This window comes from Mchenga conophoros, linkage group LG12, assembly GCF_057382185.1.
Source record: "Mchenga conophoros isolate Kocher_MC1m ecotype Shallow Benthic linkage group LG12, M_conophoros_male_GT1.1, whole genome shotgun sequence".
Taxonomy (NCBI): Eukaryota; Metazoa; Chordata; class Actinopteri; order Cichliformes; family Cichlidae; genus Mchenga; species Mchenga conophoros.
The window spans coordinates 38,464,321-38,470,794 of NC_140537.1; positions in this window are offsets into that span (position 1 = coordinate 38,464,321).

The following is a 6,474-nucleotide window of genomic DNA, read 5'->3' on the forward strand; positions in this document are numbered from 1 at the left end:
GTTTTTTAATAATTCAGTTCAACACTTAATGACATGCTGCGTTTTAGCCAGGAATGTGTTTTTATTCCCAGAAGTCAAATGCAGATGCTTTACCTGATTTTACTGATATTTAACAAAAGGGGGGGGGAAAAGTTTAATTTTATACCATTGGAAGGACCAGAGGATGAGTCTAAAAATGGTCAAAAATTTGATGAAGTCTGTTACTGTTTAGTGAAAGACTGTTGGCTTTAAATAATTCACTCTTATGCCAGAAATATGATTTTTATTGCGTGAAGATGGAAGGTTCTGGAAGAAAAGTTTGGTAAGTGGACTTTTACTCGTATTTGATCTGATTCACATGCAGGAAGTTTCTGAAGGGCCAAAAACGGCAAACAAACTGGAACTAAACTGTGCTAATTTGGGTAAATTCTGAATGAAGTCTGGTGCTGTTTGCTTGGTCAGGAGTTTTGAAATATTTGAGTCTTATTTATACTCAAAGACAAACCTGAACAAGGTGAAAGTGCCACGGGCTGGTCAAAATGGTGCACTGCAGCGTGTCAGGAACATCAGTGGTTTCAGTTTTGGTCTCTCCCACGGTAGCTTTGCATAAGTTTAAATTCAAAACAAGCTGTTTTAGCTCCTCCCTCTTCGAGGCCAGCCTCATTCTCAGATGACCATCCATCCATCCATCCATCTTCATCCGCTTATCCGAGGTCGGGTCGCGGGGGTAGCAGCCTAAGCAAAGAGGTCCAGACCTCCCTCTCCCCAGCCACCTCCTCCAGCTTGTCCGGGGGAATACCAAGGCGTTCCCAGGCCAGCCGAGAGATATAATCTCTCCAGCGTGTCCTGGGTCTGCCCCGGGGCCTCCTCCCGGTGGGACATGCCTGGAACACCTCGCCCAGGAGGCGCCCAGGGGGCATCCTTGCCAGATGCCCGAACCACCTCAGCTGGCTCCTTTCGATGTGGAGCAGCAGCTGCTCTACTCTAAGCCCCTCCCGGATGGCCGAACTTCTCACCCTATCTCTAAGGGAGAGGCCAGCCACCCTTCGGAGGAAGCTCATTTCCGCCGCTTGTATCCGCGATCTCGTTCTTTCGGTCACTACCCACAGCTCGTGGCCATAGGTGAGGGTAGGGACGTAGATCGACCGGTAAATTGAGAGCTTCGCTTTTACACTCAGCTCCCTCTTCACCACGACTGACCGGTGCAGCGTCCGCATTACTGCAGCCGCAGCCCCAATCCGTCTGTCGATCTCCAGCTCCCTTCTCCCATCACTCGCGAACAAGACCCCGAGATACTTGAACTCCTCCACTTGGGGCAGGAACTCATCCCCGACCCGGAGTGGGCACTCCACCCTTTTCCGGCTGAGAACCATGGCCTCAGATTTGGAGGTGCTGATCCTCATTCCCGCTGCGTTACACTCGGCTGCGAACCGCTCCAGTGCGAGCTGGAGGCCCTCACCCGATGAAGCCAACAGAACCACATCATCCGCAAAAATCAGAGATGAGATTCTGAGGCCACCAAAGCGAAAGCCCTCCGCCACTTGGCTGCGCCTAGAAATCCTGTCCATAAAAATTATGAACAGAACCGGAGACAAAGGGCAGCCTTGGCGGAGCCCATCACCCACCAGGAACGAGTCCGACTTATTGCCGGCAATGCGAACCAAGCTCTTGCAACGGTTGTATAGGGATTGAATGGCCCGTAGCAATGGGCCAGACACCCCATACTCGCGCAACACCTCCCACAGGACGCCCCGAGGGACACGGTCGAATGCCTTCTCCAGGTCCACAAAACACATGTAGACTGGTTGGGCAAACTCCCATGCACCCTCAAGTATCCTCGAGAGGACAAAGAGCTGGTCCAGTGTTCCGCGACCAGGACGAAAACCGCATTGTTCCTCCTGTATCCGAGGTTCGACTAGCGGACGAACCCTCCTCTCCAGCACCCTGGCATAGACTTTCCCGGGGAGGCTGAGGAGTGTGATCCCCCTGTAGTTGGAACACACCCTCCGGTCCCCCTTCTTGAAGATGGGGACCACCACCCCGGTCTGCCAGTCCACAGGTACTGCCCCTGATCTCCACGCAACATTGCAGAGACGTGTCAACCAAGACAGCCCTACAACGTCCAGAGCCTTCAGGAACTCGGGGCGGACCTCATCGACACCAGGGGCTCTGCCACCAAGGAGTTGTTTAACTGCCTCAGTGACCTCGCCCCCGGAAATCGGTGGGTCACACCCCTCATCCCCAGACTCTGCTTCCTCCCCGGAAGACGTGTCAGTGGGATTAAGGAGGTCCTCGAAGTATTCCTTCCACCGCCCGACAATTTTCTCAGTCGACGTCAACAGCGCTCCGCCAGCACTATACACAGTGCAGGTAGAGCACCGCTTTCCCCTCCTGAGACGCCTGACGGTTTGCCAGAATCTCTTCGAGGCAGTCCGAAAGTCTTTTTCCATGGCCTCTCCGAACTCCTCCCACACCCGAGTTTTTGCTTCAGCCACTGCCCGAGCCGCATTCCGCTTGGCCTGTCGATACCTGTCGGCTGCCTCCGGAGTCCCACAGGCTAACCAAGCCCGATAGGCCTCCTTCTTCAGCCTGGTGGCTCCCTTCACCTCTGGTGTCCACCATTTGGTTCGGGGATTACCACCACGGCAGGCACCAACCACCTTGCGGCCGCAGCTCAATGCAGCAGCTTCGGCAATGGAGACGCTGAACATGGTCCATTCGGACTCAATGTCCCCAGTCTCCCTCGGAATGCTGTTGAAGCTCTGCCGGAGGTGTGCGTTGAAGATCTCGCGGACTGGGGCCTCTGCTAGACGTTCCCAGCACACCCTCACTACGCGTTTAGGTGCACCAGGTCTGTCCAGCGTCCTCCCCCGCCACCTGATCCAACTCACCACCAGGTGGTGATCAGTTGACAGCTCAGCCCCTCTCTTTACCCGAGTGTCCAGAACATATGGTCGCAGGTCTGGTGATACGATTACAAAATTGATCATCGACCTACGGCCTAGAGCATCCTGGTGCCACGTGCACTTATGGACACTCTTATGTTCGAACAGGGTGTTCGTTATGGCCAAACTGTGATTAGCACAGAAGTCCAATAACAAAGCACCGCTCGGGTTCAGATCAGGGAGGCCGTTCCTCCCAATCACGCCCCTCCAGGTCTCGCTGTCGTTACCCACGTGAGCATTGAAGTCTCCCAGCAGGACAACAGAGTCTCCAGGTGGAGCACCTTCCAGCACCCCCCCCAGGGACTCTAAGAAGGCTGGGTACTCCGAACTGCCACTCGGCGCATAAGCGCAGATGACAGTCAGGACCCGTTCCCCGACCCTAAGGCGCAGGGAACAAACCCTCTCGTCCACCGGGAAAAACCCCAACGTACCGGCAGCAAGCCGAGGGGATATAAGAATACCCACCCCAGCCCGCCGCCTCTCACCAGGGGCAACTCCAGACTGAGACAGAGTCCAGCCCCTCTCCAGGAGACTGGTTCCAGAGCCCAGACAATGCGTAGAGGTGAGCCCAACTATATCTAGCCGGTACCTCTCAACCTCACGCACCAACTCAGGCTCCTTCCCCACCAGAGAGGTGACATTCCATGTCCCTATTGCCAGTCTTGGCAGCCGGGGGTCGGTCCGCCAGGGCCTCCGCTCCTGGCCGCCACCCGGCTCACAATGCACCCGACCCCTATGGCGCCTCCTGCGGGTGGTGGGCCTGCGGGAGGATGGGCCCATGTCTCCTCTTCGGGCTGTGCCCGGCCGGGCCCCATGGACTAAGGCCCGGCCACCAGACGCTCGCCCTCGGGCACCCTCCCCGGGCCTGGCTCCAGGGCGGGGCCCCGGTAACCCTATCCCGGGCAGGGTAAACTGTTCCCTCGATATTCTTTTCATGGGGGTCTTCTGAATCGCTCTTTGTCTGGTCCCTCACCCAGGACCGGTTTGCCATGGGAGACCCTACCAGGGGGCAAAAGCCCCCAGACAACATAGCCCCTGGGATCCCTGGGACACACAAACCCCTCCACCACGATAAGGTAGCGATTCAAGGAGGAGTCTCAGATGACCATTCAGATCAAAATCCAAATTCATTTTAAAATCACATTTCAAAACAAAGTTGATCAAAGAAACAAAAGGTTACACACAAATTGCAAAAACACAAGTGATGATATAACAGCCTGAATTCATAAGCTCTCACGACAAGTTCAAAGGCAAAGAATAAAAATGTGAACATGGAGCAGCGACTCATTCTTAAGTGTAGGCTTTGGAACAGAGGAGTAGCTGGGCAGCATATCTCTGTGACCTTGAAGGACATTTAAAAAAACAAAATCTTAAAATCGATCCTAAAAAGCACAGGAAGCCAGAATGGAGGAGGCTACAGCTTACGGGTTCAGGTAAGAGGGCACCATGTTGGACTGAGTGAAAGGGAAGGCCTGATATTTACCAACGTAAAGGGCATAACAACAGTCAAGTGAAGCTGTAATGAAATAATGATAACTTAAAATTATTTAAAGATGAGGGCCTGACCTTGGAAGTCTCAACAGGTAAACACCTAATTTCACAACAGAATGAATCTGATTGTCCAGTGCCTACTGGTGTTGGCCAGAGGGGCCGATGGCGCGATATGGCAGCCTCGCTTCTGTCAGTCTGCCCCACAGCTGCGTGGCTACAACTGTAGCTGCCTCCACCAGTGTGTGAATGTGAGAGTGAATGAATAGTGGAATTGTAAAGCGCTTTGGGTGCCTTGAAAAGCGCTATATAAATCCACTCCATTATTATTATTATTAGTGTTAGGTCAAAGTCCATTTTCACACGAAGGTCCAACTGCTGGAGCAACTTTGTCAAAGTATCACAACCTCAGTCTGACTGTCATAAAAGGTTTGGCCTTAATTTTTTACAGTTTAATCAGTTGCCATCATTTCTTTTATGGAGCAAATAGATTTGGTAATCATCAGAAGTGAAATGAGATGATGTATCTTTCAGAAATGATCCTAGAGGGAGAGAAAACATTGGGCTCCAGAATGGAGCCTTGTGGGACTCCGTAGAGGAGCAGTGCTCAGCCTAAACCACTCTCGAGCTGCGCCCTCTCTGTGACATCATGCTGGTCCACAAGTAGAAAAAAATGATTTCAGTTCAGATTTCAAACGTCACAAATCTCTCACATCTCAAAACTCGCTCTCTCTCTTTTTCTACTGTCTCTCGCTCTCACTGTCACTCCTAAAACTTCTCTCTCTTCCTAAACAACCAAATGTCATGTTGCCATATCATTTTTGATTGGTTGATGTGGTGCATTTTTCCACCAACACAAAAAGGCAGGTTTTTGTTTTGCTTATATGTCACCTTGTTGCTTTGTCATCTTGAAGTGGTCATGTGATTGGCTTACCACGACTACTTTATTCTTGCAATTGTTTTGACCCCTTAGCAACAGGTGTTGTGCCAGAAAGTGATCGTCGGGCAGAAAGTGATTGCTCCACTCATGGGAGCCTGCGCAGCTGCTTAAAGCTGTAGCGCCCAGATTACTGACATGCAGTAAGCTGGACACAGCTTCAACCGTCTGTTTGTTGAAAAACAGTAACGTGATCACACCGCCTTTTCCTGTCAGTAACTGTAATGGCATTGTAACAATAGAAATAGTAATTAGTTAGATTACTCGTTACTGAAAAGCTGTTACTTGTAACGCTGTTATTCCTATCCGGTTGTTCAGTGATGACGCGACGAATCCTACTTCCGGGTCTAAAGTAGTCTGCGTTTAATATGGCTTTTGTGTTGTTAACATGTTTAATGTTTTGTATTTTCTTCTATTTGATCTCAAAAAGCTCCTAAAACAGTCAGTGATCACTGTTGACCTCCCTCGGCTTTTATTACCACTAATCATTTATTTAAGCTCAGTTTTTAAAACCTTAGGATGTAACTACAGCCCAGCCCATGCAGCAGTATATGAATGACTAACCTCGTATTGTGGATGGATTATCTCAGTTGTTCTCCTGGCTGAAGTTTGGTCCTTTTACAGCATCCTGCCATGCGATTACATTTGTTCCTGACCACCGAGAACACTCACGGTAACTTTTATCGAGTGGAAAAAAAGTTAGCTTGTTTATATTATGCTAACATAGCTGTGTCGCTAGCGGTCACGTAGCACATCATTATATACCAGCTAGCCAAACTTCAGTAACCCTACAAACGTCACTGCTGTTTAGTTTTCTGTCTTCATTTATGCTGGAAGTGATAACAGAGCTGTACGTTTTAATTTGTTTCCAAAACCCCGCAGTCAGGACATGCTATATTGTATTTAGATAGAAGCTAGCGAGCTAACTCCCTGCTAACTTCTAACTCCGTTAAATGTCATAAATTCCGTTTTCATGGATGCCTGGATGTTAAACTCAATTGTTACACCTGGTAGAGGAGAAGGCTGATCATTTTATTAAAGATGAAAGACTTTAGACAGTTTTTCAACTCTCAGTAATGCCACAGTGATCGTTTGATATATGGACCTGCAGCGGAGTTTAGGCCC